Source organism: Podarcis liolepis (assembly GCF_965112155.1).
Source record: "Podarcis liolepis genome assembly, chromosome: 2".
Taxonomy (NCBI): Eukaryota; Metazoa; Chordata; class Lepidosauria; order Squamata; family Lacertidae; genus Podarcis; species Podarcis liolepis.
The window spans coordinates 31,336,471-31,351,394 of NC_139555.1; the positions used below are offsets into that span (position 1 = coordinate 31,336,471).

The 14,924-nt window shown below is 45.2% G+C and overlaps 1 protein-coding gene and 1 long non-coding RNA gene across 2 annotated transcripts in view; one reads left to right on the top strand and one right to left on the bottom strand.

Annotated features, from left to right (window-relative positions):
• Positions 1-14,924, bottom strand: part of PGS1 (phosphatidylglycerophosphate synthase 1) — a 128,673-nt gene that overhangs the window by 59,718 nt on the left and 54,031 nt on the right. The window lies entirely within an intron of this gene.
• The window catches only part of LOC310699340, a 45,939-nt gene continuing 33,812 nt past the window's right edge, over positions 2,798-14,924 (top strand). The window contains exon 1 of the long non-coding RNA XR_014522044.1: positions 2,798-4,794. This is a non-coding gene — a long non-coding RNA (uncharacterized lncRNA). The remainder of the gene's footprint in view (positions 4,795-14,924) is intronic.

The following is a 14,924-nucleotide window of genomic DNA, read 5'->3' on the forward strand; positions in this document are numbered from 1 at the left end:
CACAATTTTCTGCTTAGGAAGGGAGGTTCTCTGGTAGATGTGGTTACGGTAATTCTAAAGTACAGTACTGGGAGCACAAGGGACAGAACTACTTATGATAGCAGCACAGCTTTGTCTTCAAGCACACACAACTTTGAAACAGCAGTACTGTAAAGCAGTGTTGCTGTGTGACTGAAGTCAAGGTTCTGCTGCTGTTGCATGTAGTGCTATTCTTTGTGCTCCTGGTGCAACACTTTGAAGCAAGGCCAGAAGATCTACCAGCTACTAGATGATAGGGTGGCACGTGAGGGATTTTAGCTCAGAGACAGAGAACACAGGTTCAATCCCTGGTGGCTCCAGTGTTAGAACGTCCCAGGTTCAATCCCTGGTGGTGGTATGAAAGATCATCTGCTTAGAGCCTTTCAGGCAAAATGGACCAGTGATCTGATGTGATTGGATCAAGGCAGCTTGCTGTTTGGAGCAAGTTACCAGCAGAGATCAGGCAGTCTGAAAGCACTGAGCTCAGTCGCCGCCGGCTATTTCCCTATTCCTGCAGCCATTCCCCCATCCCTACCCTGGCCCAGGTGGAATGGGACTAGAAAGAAGTTCATAGGAGGACATATGAGAAGGTGCTGCAGTGTGAAAGGCGTGGCCAGGATACAGCACCCCAACTTGCCTGTCTACTGTGTCATTTAAGGTAAAGCACCAAAAGCAAACACACCCATGCTTCCCAGAAGCAAGCACATAAAAAGATACATTCCCTTGGGTGTATAAACTTTCAGCGGAGCTTCATGCAATGGCTGAGGGAAATCTAGCTCTAGTTCCTGGTGTCTTATGGCTGGACCATTGGGAGGTGTGATAAGATAGCTTGTTTAGCTTGGGGAGCTTTTCAAGGGCAGTGGAAAGTTCTGCAGAAGGACGTGCAGGCTGCCTGTCAGCTCCCTCCCTGTGTTTGCAAAAGGCTGCTGCTTTATCATTCTGGTATTTGTTAAAGAAATGGGAGTGGAAGAGGTGTCCTCTGATGGGTCCAGCAGAAGTCCTGGCCTTTTCCCACTTGTGCATTCAGGTGTGTATGATGTTCTATGTTTATGCATGCAGCCACCTTAATACAAGCATAACCTCTGTGGATTACACAAAGGGATTAATCACGAGGGAGAAGCCCAATCTCCCATTTCATCAGCAAATGACAAAGAAGCAGCCTTCTGTAAGCACAGTGTAGAGGTAAAACCTATAGAAACTACTTTACATGAAACTGAATCAGGCATGGTTGATGGGTGTTTCTTGCCCACACCCCACCAAGTTGTAATCTTCCCCACTTTCTCTGCATTGCTCTCTGTAACTCTGCATATTAGACAGGTACCACTTTCAAAGTTCATTTTCTCTGGTTTCACAAGCCTGTGCTTTCATCACAATTTACTTTCTTCCTTTAAAAGCTCATGATGATACATTTAAATGCGCACACAAACCATTTATTTTCCGCTGGTGCCCCCTTTATTTATTTTTCCTAAATGGCCACATTGTGCACAGAGCACAATGAACTCCTGGAACTTATTCCCTAATCTATTTGTGCATTCCAGCCACAGGAACAGTAGGGCAGATCACAATTTGGCTAATGCAAAAAGCAATCCATTCCTACCTGCCCATAATAGTGAACGCCCCTGCTTATTATGACATTTACCTGCCCCCCTTTACTACTACCACCATCACCACTCAGGTAAACATGTGGAGGTTTGATTTCATTTTGATTTGATTATTTAATTTTTATACCACTTAATGTCTCTAAGCAGTATTCAAAAGAGTAGCAACAACAGAAAACACTCAGCTCACCCACAAAGGCCTCACATCAAGAAGTTCCTGCAAACAGCAGACTTTACTCTAGTCTCTCACTCTAGACTTGCTTTTTACGGGCAGGCCCAAGGTGGATGGTACTTCCTCAGGCTGCCCAAGGCTGTGTCCCATTCAGCTGCACTCTCCACACCCAGTTCCAGGTACAGCAGGTTTGCTGGGTTTCCCAGGTGGTCCAGAAGATGGGAAAAGGAACCCCCCTCCACTCACAACTCTTTCTTAGCCCTCTCCTCTTTTTCTCTTCCAGATGCTTGTTGATTCTATCCATCCTTAAAGGATTCTCTCTCACCTGTTCACTTTTACTTTATTATGCAAACACCCACAAATCAGGCTGATTGATTCCCTTGAAATTGAGGTTGCCAGGAAAGTGGAGGAAACCTCCATATACCTTTAAATCTCCTACCTGTTACTCCTTCCCTGCTTGCTTAGCAGCGTACCTGGCACACTGATCAATTACAACAGACTTGGGAAAGAGCTGGCTGACAAGGCCAAGGATGCCTTTTCTGACTTATCTTCTGCTGGATTGGAAAATCTGCAGCTATATAAATGTTATCAGGCTTTGAATCTGGTAGATAAGGTTATGTTCTAAATCCACTGTCAGAGGCAGTATTCCTCTAAATAGACTAGGAATCATTCTCCACATCCTTGAAAAAGGCCAGAAAAATGCAGTCACCAAACTTCAAAATGTGATTTAAAATTGTTTTGTGCGAAAGAACACATGAACACACACATCTTTAGATGACAATTCCTTTCTCCAAGTCTTCGGGCTGAGTAAGATTTATTTGTTTGGGTGTAATTAATTTTATGGGGGGAGGGGTAAGATTTTCAGTTTATTTTAGCTTCTTGTTATTAAAGAATACGAATGGAGGAAGAAACAGAGGTGTATGTGAGTAAACATAACATGGGGATGAATGTATGAATAATCTTATTTATTATTACATTTTATCCTCCCTTTTTTACAGAGGGCTCACTTCTTCCCCTCTCCATTTTATCCTCCTAGCAACCCTGTAAGATAGGTTAGGCTGAGAGACCGTGACTAGTCCAAAGTGACCCAGTGGCCTTTGTGCCTGAGTGGAGATTTGAATGCTGGTCTTCCAGGTTCTAATCCAGAACCATTACTCCACACTGGCTTGTCCCATGAGATTTCAATAAAGGAACATCCACTTGAACACCGAAATAGCAAGATGGACACTTCATAAGATGTTCAGGGAATTAATACACACTCCATCCTCTAATCAAGCAGGGGATTAATCCACACTTCGTAGACACAAAGCAGATTAATAATCAATCGGTTCCTTAATAATATATGACATCTGAGCATAGCAAACATGTTCCTTGCAGACAGGAGAAGCAGTCTGGCAGTCTAATTCTTGATTCAATGGTGTGGACAGAGGAAGCAATGGTTTTCACAATGGGAAACAGGCACGTGTATATCATAGGCTTGTGCCAGGTTCAGGGAAACCACACAGTTCTCTCAAAGAAGATCACATCTCCCCTCTAATTTAATCCCAAGTGAAACATGATTTCATTAGGCCACGGCGGAGGGAATAGGGGTTTTTTCTGGGAAGCTGCCTCTTGTGCCTTTAAATACTGAAGGGTGGTCCAAAGGTTCTGTGATAAAGCTTTCCTCAAACCTGCTGCACTTTGCCGGTTGAATGTGCGCTTGTCATGCAAGTCTTAAAAAGCACAGGAGCTTGGCCAGGGAAACAAGGAAGCAGCCAGAAAAAAAGAAGGAAGACACACATGGAGTCAGGCCTTTCCCCCAGCCTGTGGCATGGCTGCTGTGTTTCTAGCCCTGTGGCTCCCTCTCACCCAAGCAGGGCAAATGGAAAGGAAAATAATCGCTGCACGGGCTCTTTAAGCCCTGCCCCTGTCCAGCCCTTCTGGCCTATTGTCCCAGCCCTGCCAGGAAACCCTGATTCCCAGTCAGAGTTACAGCTATGTCAAGAATGTCCAGGCGCAGCAAGGCCGGTGGCGCCATGCCAGGCCCAGCCGAGGCACATCCCCAGCGTCAGTGCCATCTGATCCTGACCGGCACACCCCCCTCTCTCCTCCCTTGCTGGGATCTGGGTTTCCACGGCAACAGGATTAAGGGCTGGAATATCACTGTTTATTCTTCGGCCTGTGCCAGGAAATGAGAGGCCTTCGCGCTCCCTTTGCTCCCCGACTGCCATCTAGGGGGTAGTATTCATGGAAACGGTTGGGTAGGGGCCTGGCTGTTCCATGAAAATGAAGTGATTAATTGGCAAGGGGGAAAGGAGGAGGAGGAGGAGGAGGGAGAAAATGAAGCAGCCAATCTGAGGAGAGAGTCGGGTGGGGTGCCCTCAATTTGTAGGTCCCTCGGAGGGGACTCTGCATGGTACATGTGAGAAGCAGTCTCTTACTGCCGGCCTGCATCTTCCAGGGAGCAGGCCACAATACATACACTGTTCCATCTGCCAAACAAAAATGCCCTTTTTGAACCTACAAGATTCCCCCCAAAAGACATTCACCGTAATCATTAAGAACCACCAAAGCGGGGAGAGTCGTTCCCACTCCAGCCTGCCGGGTTCCTTGACTTGGAGAATGCAAACTTTGTGCTCTGTGCACAACATACCAGTCCTGTCTCACCATATTAGTCGCAATTGCCTGGAATTCATTTTCTCTCCCCCAGCCCAGAATCGCGTGTCCCCTCAGCTGCTACCCTTCCCTTTTGCTTCAGGACCCAACACCCTGCTGCAATCAGCTGCTGATTCAAAAAGTCCGGGAAGCTTTGTGAGTGCCTTTCGTTTCTTGGAACGTCCCCCAGTCAGCAATGACGTGCTGGAGGAGCAGCAAACCTTTAAGCAGAAGTTTCACAAGCCTCATGCTTTCCCCAGAAATGTCTCCTGCATCATATAGGGAAATGTGTCGGTGAATGTGTCAGTAAGTCGCAGTTCCTTCCTTACTTCTTTACCAGCTCTGGGAACAAAGAGAATTTGAGTCGTAATGGTGAGTGATTACTTGATAGGGGTGGCAAGTATAGCAGCTCAGCTGAACAGAGAAATTAATATTTGGGCCTGGTTTCGCTGGCAGGAAATACCCTGTCCCAACAGGAAAAGTATCTCTACCAAATGCAGGGTGCACAGCCCTTATCTAGCGCTTTACACAATTAACCAGTTCCTGTCGCTCAACGTTCTGAGAAAGTAAAACAGAAACTTTCCAGAATTATACCTGATTATTTGGCAGCTCTTTTGAACATTGAAAAAGTGGGTCTCGATTCATTCAACCCAATTGCATGCAAATTAGATTGCAAATCCAATAGAACAAGGAGAAAGTTGCTGCATGTACAGAACTTAATCATACACTCATTACTCATTCTCCACCTTACCCCATACTGAGATTTTGCAAAATTCACATTAACTGTCATGCTCTGCCTTATTTGGGTCAAGATTGTGTTGTGTGATCATCTCCTGGAAAGAACAAATGAACTCTACTTTGGTTGATAAGGCTGTCATATTGGAGGGTGGTGGTGGATGGGGGAGAGTCAGGTTTCTGATGAGAAAAAGGAGCCTTACCCATGGAATGCATAATAGCAGCAAGGTGTGGAGAAGTTCTTCAGCTTTTCCAGATGTGTGGCCAGAAAAGGGTTGGCATTTTGACAGTTTTGATTCTGCTCTTCACAGAGGTTTCTAAAAGGGCCATTGCTAAATGACTGCCAATTTGCTTTAATAGAAAAAGGGGCCTTGGTCATAATGTTTGAACTTAAAATGCTTCATGTGCTTTTATTCTGAATCAACAGAGGGGCAGTTGTTGCAAAACAAAAAACCCAATCACACATCATGGGTAATTCAGAAAAAGGCTGCTTCAGATAAATCAGAGCCATGCATCAATGACACAAACAAGGTAGTGTTCTTGCTACAGCAGGGACAGCCAACATGGTGACCTCCATATGTTGTTAGACTACACCTCCCATCAGCTTCAGTCAGCATGGCCAGTGGTCAGGGATGATAGGAGTTGCAGTCTGAAGGGCACCCCATTAGTTACCTCTGATCTAGAGCATGTGACATTAATGAAAAGATGTATATTTTGATATGATTATCATATACAAGTTATACTTTAATGGGTAAATTCCTTATAGACACCTACTGCAGCTTTGTTAGCAGGCTGGATAATCTCAGTTGGTTAGAGCATGCTGCTGATAATACCAAGGTTGCAGGTTCAATCCCCATAAAGGACAGCTGCATATTCCTGCATTGAAGGGGTGGACTAGATGATCCTCAGGGTCCCTTCCAAACCTATAATTCTATGATTAATGAGCTGCATCTTCTATGGTTCAGGTTAGGATATTAGAGGTGGATTTAAGGCAGCACTGGGCGCCAAACCTAGGGGGCGCCACAGGGCACCACAACTGTAACAGTGAATTGAACAGAATGGATAGGCGGGGGGGGGGAGGGGCAGGGAGGCAGGGAGAGCAAATTTTGGGCCTTGCACAAGGTGCTGCTGAAATTTGAAAGACCAAAGACCGCCCCTGAAAGGGTCACCACACACCCCAAAGGGCAACTACTAAAACTGACCTAACAGACGTTAACCAGATGAAAGGATTCTTAAGACTATATCCAAGGCTGCCCATGAGACACATAATTTCTCAAGAGCTTCATACATCAGTGTCACAATGCAGAGCAGTGGCTGTCAACTTTTCCAGATCTGACACACACTTGAACCTGCACCTGTAACGAGAGACTTTGCTTGCTCATTTATTTATTTTGCTCTTCCTTCCAACAGACTTTCTCCTTTCCTATTTCTTCCTCCTTTCTCTATCACTTGCTTTTTTCCTTCTCCTTCTTCCTCACAGAACTGTATGATATTCTGCTGCCCTGCTAATGCATCTGTGCTCTAGTCCGCAAATGTTTATGCCACGTAATAAACTTCTTAGCCTTTAAGGTGCCGTGAGATGCTTGCTTGTCCGCCTAATGTAACCTGACCAGGATGCAAGCTGTGCATGATATCAATGTGCATGCACATTGCTATATTCTCTGGCATTTATTAGGATACACCTGTGAGAAAGTGCAACACACCCTCTCAAGATCACTGTGTTGGTATATGGGAGTTTGGGACTCCTTAAGTGTTAAATTATACTTTTCTATAGGTGTTACTTTGGAAACAGTGCTGGCTGCTACACCCTTTTAATTCTTTCTCAACCTGCATACTCGTAAAACAAACTTCTCTTTTCAATCACCAGTGTGCTTTTCTTCAAAAGACACTGACCCTGCAAACATTGCCCTGAGTTTCCCATGAATCCGGGGACAGAGAACAAAACCATTTCCAACACAAATGAAGTTGGAGGAGTGGTGGGTGGGGTTCAGCAGCAACATCACAAGATCAGACAGTACAAGAAATTCATTACAACTACTACTTCTGGCTGACTAGAACATCATGTGGCAGCACGGTCTCTCATTCATTTAATCCAGAGGTTTTCTACCTTTTTCAGTCCACAGATCCCTTGACATTCTTTCTCGTTACCCCTGAGGGACTCAGGAGCCCAGTAATGGCACCCCTTGCCTGCAGTGCTGGCAGTCTCTCAGCCTTTTTCGAACACCCTCCCTTGTGGAGTGTTCCCTCAGCCTTTTCCAGTGGCGTAGCGTGGGTTGTCAGCACCCGGGGCAAGGCAAGTAATTTGTGCCCCCTAACCCGTGGATTTGCGCCCCCTAACCCATGGATTTGCGCCCCCTAACCCTAACCCCCAGATGTTGCGCCCGGTGCGGCCGGCCCCCCCTGTACCCCCCACGCTACACCACTGGCCTTTTCTCCTCTCCCTTCTTCTTGGGAGTCCTCCAGGCAGCTGCTGCTTGCCCCCTCCCCCAAGAGAATTGCCTTCTCACACTGCCCCACAGGGGCCTGGGGCTTGTCTGTCCATTCCCAACAGCAAGGGCTAGTGGACTGGCTGGCTGGGCTCCCTTGCCCACTTGGTTGCTTACTCCGAGGCCACCTCAGCTCCTGTCAGCTAGCACCCCCTGGCCAGCCCCAGAGGCACCATTTGCCTAGGGAGCTCATAGCCAGGGCTGCTGCAACAAACAGCTGTGCAAGCCTTTGGAGGCAGAGACAGGAGATGGCATCAGAGGAGGGAGGGAAGGAAAGAGGGACAGTGTTGCCCACGGCACCCCTGACCATCATTCAAGGCACCTAAGGGCACACTGGTTGAAAACTACTGATTTAATCCAACATGATGTAGGAAACTTTCTGCAATCTCCCTCCACCCACCTCCAAATGTAGGGAACTTTTTGACATTTTCTCCATAAACTGGGCTGCAGTGCTTTGTCAATTAATCTGTTAAATTAAGAATCTTTGTATCTATTTAAAATGTCTCCCTGAAGAATCAGGGTGCAGATACTTTTTAAGGAAACTTTTCATGCAAGTACAGTACAGTCGTACCTTGGAAGTTGAATGGAATCCGTTCCAGTAGTCCATTTGACTTCCAAAACGTTCGAAAACCAAATCGCAACTTCTGATTGGCTGCAGGAAGCTCCTGCAGCCAATCAGAAACCGTGGAAGCCCCGTGGGACGTTCGGGTTCCAAAAGTACGTTCGCAAACCGGAACAATCACTTCCGGATTTGCAGCATTCAGGAGCCAAAATGTCCGAGTTCCAGGGCGTTCGACAACCAAGGTATGAATGTACATACAAAAATGTAAGGTGAAAGAAGAATTTCCCCTTTTCTCTTGCACAGGAGGGAATGCTACTTCTGAGATGTGAGACAAATATGTGTGTTTCCGTGATCGGAAAGAATTGCTTCCCCATAGGACCAACTTAAACAAAGAATCTATCAAACATGTGGAGAAAGTTTTGTGAATTCGTTCTGCTTCTCCAGAGTGAACAAATCCTTTCTACTGCTGCTAACAGCAACACTATTCTGAGGACATTCTCATTGTGCGGGCAAGCACAAGATGAGGCTCCAGGGACAGAGGGAATGAATAGAGACCAAATAAACGTGTGAGTTGAAACAGGCTACAACTTTATTATTTACGGCAGAGCTTTTCTGGGTACTGCAGGGCCTTTTACAGTCTGGCCCGAAAGAGGTAATGGAACTGATGCTGTGACTTGTTTTGCAAAGCATTTTGAGGAAAAAATTGCTTGCATCCTGGAAACTTCAGCTGGTGCAAAATTCAGTGGTCAGGATAGCTCAATGGGGGAAGGCAGTTACAGATAGGTAGCCGTGTTGGTCTGCCATAGTCAAAATAAAAAAATTCCTTCCAGTAGCACCTTAAAGACCAACTAAGTTAGTTCTTGGTATGAGCTTTCGTGTGCATGCACACTTCTTCAGATACACAGAAGAAGGGAAGGCACAGAAAGGGGAAGGCAGTTTGAGAATATAATGCCAATCCTGGCCTTACTGCACTGGCTGCAAATTGGTTTCTGAGCCCAATTCAAAGTGCTGGTTTTTTAAAGACCACCTCTCCAACCCAGACCCTGGTGGTCATCATCTGAGGCCCTTCTTCGTGTGCCTCCTCCATGAGAGGTCTTGGAGGATGTTAACACAACAGCAAGCCGTTTCTGCTGTAGCCCCTCACTTGTGGAATACTCTCCCCAGGGAGGCTTGCCTGGCGCCTTCGTTGCATATCTTTAGGTGCCAGGCAAAAACATTCCTCTACTCCCAGGCCTTTGGCTATTTATACAATCTATGGCCTTTCAAACTGGAAGGGGGTATTGTTTTTGTTATTATGTTATGCATTTTTTTGATTCCATATTGTAAACCACCCTGTGATCCTCACTTGAAGGGTAGTATAGAAGCCTAATTTGATGATGATGATGATTGGTGATGGTGTCAGTGGGGTTGGCATGGCAGTAGGGCAAGGATTGGATATTGATTCAAGCAGCCTCTCCCTGGGCACATGACAATTGTAATGTATGCCCATCAAAAATCACAATAGACATTTAGGCATTCAACAAATGAATATCCGCCCTTCCAATAGGAAGTTATGAAAACAGATCAAAGAGGAAGGAGATGTTTCCCCTGAAGACGGGATCGGGGAATGCATACTTATTCTGGGAGGGTATAATATGGCGAGATCTTGCATTGCCGGAAGAGGCAACTGAAGCTCATGTGTGGGCAGCAGAAGACACTCGGATTGGATCCACCCAGTTTCCTGTTACTGGAAACAGAGACACACCAGCAAAATCCCATGGTGTATAAACTTCATACATCAAAGGGTCACGAGGACCTGATCTCCCTCTGAGTATAAACGCATCAACAAATGAGCTGACTGTCCCTTGCTCATCCTATCTAAATGAATTAATGTGACAGGTATGGTGGGCAGCACTTTTTTTTCTTAGAAAAGCCATATGAACCGGCCACATACATCTCAAAGGGTTACAAGCTCCTTGAAGTTTAATTTGACATTTCTTCAATTCCTCAGTATGCACACGGTTCCTTAAAGTTTGCAGCTACTTACCTATGTTCCTGTGGCCTAATACCACATTTTAGTATTACTTCTAAGAGTGGAATAAGATGAGAGGAGTTCTGAAGTCATCTCTTTCTAGCCCATGCCATGCTTCCAGTCTAATTTTTAATCATCTTGCTTTGTGACCATTCCCCTAACAGATTTCTTTTTCAACATTTCCCCCTTTCCAGCTGCATATTTACTAACACAAACCTCTTTCCTTCCGTTTTGTTTGGGGATTTTTTTGTCCTTTTCTTTGATTTTGCACATCTCAGCATATCTTGCAAATATCCGACTTTGTGCAAATCTCACATAACAAATACAAGTTACTACAAGAGGAACTTGCCCGGAAGTAAAGCTGTGCAGGGACAACAACAAGTGAAGGAAACATGAAGGATTATAAAAGTACTGCAGTGGTGTGGACCACTTTAAGTTTAGTAACAACAACCTCACAAAGTCCTAATGGCAAAAGCAGCAGAGCATTCACAGTACCACCATTTCAATGACTCTCACAAGCACTTCAGATTTTTATTTTTATTGGATTTGATATCCCACTTTATCACTACCTAAAGGAGTCTCAAAGTGGCTAACATTCTCCTTTCCCTTCCTCCCCCACAACAAACACTCTGTGAGGTGAGGGGGGCTGAGGGACTTCAAAGAAGTATGACTAGCCCAAGGTCACCCAGCAGCTGCATGTGGAAGAGCGGGGAATCAAACCCAGTTCACCAGATTATGAGTCTACTGCTCTTAACCACTACACCACAATGGCTCTCTAGATTTCTGTACTCCGCATTAATTAATCTAGGGCAGGAATGGGGAAACTCTGGCAGTCCAAGGACCACATTCCCTCTTGGGAGACTTCATGCGTGCTGCTTGCAGGTGGTGGGTAGGGCCAGAGGAAAAAAAGTGGAGGGAGAAATAGATGCAATTCTAGGCACAAAAGTCAAAGGTTTCTGTATCTTTCCACACGCCCCTCTCCATCCTTCTTCCAGGAAACAAGCAACATTATAATTGTTCAAAGACACATTCCGGTCAGGCAAAAGCACATGAATAAAGCATGAAGGGGGCAGGGACTAGTGAGGTGTGTGGCTTGGGGTGGAACATGGCAACGTGAAAGTCCCAAGGGCCAAATAGAGAGGCCCCCTGCTCTAGAATAACTGCTGCCATCACAATAACCAAGACAGATTACAATCCCCATTTGAAACTAGAGCTGTGCACACACTCCTGTTTACTCTGCATCCGGCGCACTTCCACCACTGATTTGGGAAGTGGTGTACACACGACATTAGTCACTATCCATATCCTCTATCTATCCTGTCATTTCTTACGAAATACTGTGTTTTTGATGCATTTCCCCCAAATCAGCTCTGATCCAAATTGAGAAAAAATTAATGACCTGGCTGCATTTTAAGCCTCAGGCAGAGCAGGAAGCACCAGGATATATAGCATATCCTATTGAAAGAAGCATTTGTAGTTGTGACATAATTACTGGAGTTTATTGCTTCCCAGTCAAGACACTGGATAATTCCCAGCTGCACACAATTCCTGCTCTTGGCGGCCTATTCCTGCTTAGTCTGGGCTGAGTCAAGAATAACCCACAGAATAGGTCAGGGAAGGGAGGAGCATAAGGCTTCCCATTATTCAGTGACTGCTCATCTTTGTGCCTGAATTTCTTCACTCATCGCTTCCCAGAGAAGCCCAGGAACAGACTGAACTACAGCTGGGCATTTACAGTAATCCCCCGTGTTCCTTCACTTCCCAGGTCAGCCCATTCTCCTCGAACAAGTTATGACCCTTCAGGACAATCCAGAATAATGAATTTGGAAATCTGTGCCCATATAGTTGGCACAGTTGGAAATACGCATCCAGGTTGGCAGCAGCATTGCTAAATGGCACCTTTGAGACATCATCAACCAACTACTGTATGTACTACCACTGCATAAATAGTTGTGTATAAGTGGCAGTGTTCTACAATATTGTTATCTTACAGTAACAAACAAGAACCAAGAAGAATTCAAATGTAAGGGCTCATCCAGACTTCCATTTACACCATGTTTCTAGGAGTGGGCTTTAAAGCTCTGTCTCTGAGTGGGTGTTTTTGTTTTTTTGTTTTTGTCCTGGCACTTTTCCCTGGGATAACCCACTTTTTACCGTGGAATCAGAGCAAATGGCAATCAGGTTTTCCTCGGGTTGCTGCTTGTTCCAATTCAATGTTAATCACGGGTTTTCCTGGGGAAAGTGGTGGGACAAAAAAAAATTGGTTGGACACGGAGCTTTAAAGTGCAGATCTGTGCCTGGAAAGCGCAGTGTAAAATAAAGTATGGAATAACTCTTGGTTTCTCTCTGGACTACACAATTCCAGCAGGGTCCAGGCCTCAAAATCAGGCTGCTGCAGCAGCATCTGTACTATGAAACTGAATTGCATTTGAAACCAGTTGGACAATTATTATTTTCCCCGGGAAGGTGGCAGTGAGGCAAAGAGAGTTAAGGGTAGGATGGGATACACAACAAGGTACAAAACCTTTCTCAATACATTCAAGGTAACTCCAATTGCGAAAAAGTAGCGCATTTTGAATAATGTTATTATATCTATACATCAGAATAACTACAGGGGTGTTATCAGCATAGAACAAGGATCCACACCACCTGAGGTGTATGTAAATTATTAGTGCCTAGGTGTGCACACCTACATTAGCACACACATCCATTTAATTGTCTATCACTCAATGTATAGATAAAGTGTGAGCCTAAGGAATCATTGTGTGTGGTCTGACAGACCGGAGGAAGAGAGTTCTCCCTTCCTGATATTATGGGGTGTGGGGGGGGTGTTGTTGTTGTTGAGCGTTTTCAGAAGCCTACCATTCTCAGGGTTTGTTTTCTGGGAAGCTATGACTTTAACTGTAGATTTTTAAGCTAGTTTAAATGTGTTGTGGAGACGAGAGTCTTACCAATTTGTGCCACCAGCCTTTCTTCAGGGAAGTGGAAGCTCTTAACAGAAGTGTGAGCGCATACTGCTGCAATGGGAGTAGGAGGGAGAGGAAAGGAACTCTGGCGCGTATTTGGGGAGGCAGAGTTGGCTCATTTGAAGTGCTGTGTACATATCCATAGCAACACGTTTTCTGTTGCTCCATCTCCAATGAGGCCTACGGTAAACTCGTAAAAGGAGACGGGCAGCTGTGCATTCCTCACTTGTTCCATTAGCAAAACTCCTCTCTGAGCCCAGACCTTTCCTTCTAGCCAAAGCAACCAAGAGCCATGAGATCATCAGATTCTTCTCTCCTCTCCACCCCCCCCCCCGCAGGCCCTCACTACCACCACAAGGCTTCCCAGGGCCTGTGAATAAAATCAAAGCAGAGGTGGCAAAGATCTCAAGTCAGTCTTTGCAGCCCAGGTTGAATTCTTCATACACTGAACTGGAACAAGGCAATATAAGGCATAAATGTATGACTCTAACAGTGGAAATTGCTATGGTCCCTAAGATCCTAATCCATCCAAATGACACAGATGATGAATATGTAGTGACCAGAAGCTCGAAAAAGACAAGAGGACACAATAAATTCAGATATCAACAGAGAATTGTTTCACACACACTCTTTTTTCTGGATTAAAACTGGAATAGTGACACTTTACATTCTATTCTCAAAAAGGTAAATATATTCTTGATCAGCTCCCAGAACAATAAGCACAGACCACTGGCTGCATAATGCCTACTATATGGTTTTCATTCCTCATCTTTGCCTTGTCAGGCACAGTGGTAAAAGATGATGGTTTAACGTGGATACATCTATTTTGGAGAAAAAGCAGCCATGCAACCTAACAGACAGGGGGGGGGGGGAGTGCTCCACTGTCAGGTCTGCATGGGGCTTCCCCATTCCAAGAGGCATTGCAGATGTATCCACCCAACTCAGTGGCTTTGGTTTTATTTATTTTTTACATGGACACAAATCTGACAACTAGAATGGCAATATTGAAAAACCAGTGGGGAAACATTTCAACCTCCCAGGGGTAATTGACTGTAAAGTGGCCATTCTTAAATAAAAGATCTTCAAAGGGAGACTGCAGGGTAAAACCACTGAATTACAGTTAATCTAGAGGTTCAATGATATCGCTTGTGGACTGAATAGGGACAAATCATTTTTATCAGTTGGTTAGAACATTGTGCAGATAATGCCAGGGTTCCTGCATGGGGCAGCTGCATATTCCTGCATTGCTGGGCATTGGTCTAGAATCTACATGATCCTCAAGGTCCCTTCCAACTCAACCATTCTATGATTCTACATGCATTTGGCTTACCAGTGGCAGGATATCTGCTATTGACAACTGCTTTGTGAAGGACCACGGTTACTTAATTTTCACCATCTGCTCTTTCTGCATTTCATTACCCACTGACCTCACTGTTTACAGCAAACCATGTATATATGTTCCCCTGCACCTCAGAACAGCACTCACACATCTGATGCTGTGAACTGTAGTTCACAAAAGCTTATGCCATTATAAATTTGTTTGTGTGTAAGGTGCCTGATATGTATTGAAGTGCTCACCCTGGCCACCAGGGGTATTGTGTACTGTACAGTGGTACCTCGGGTTAAGTACTTAATTCATTCCGGAGGTCCGTTCTTAACCTGAAACTGTTCTTAACCTGAAGCACCAGGTACTATTTCTGGGTTAGCGGAGTCTGCAACCTGAAGCGTATGTAACCTGAAGC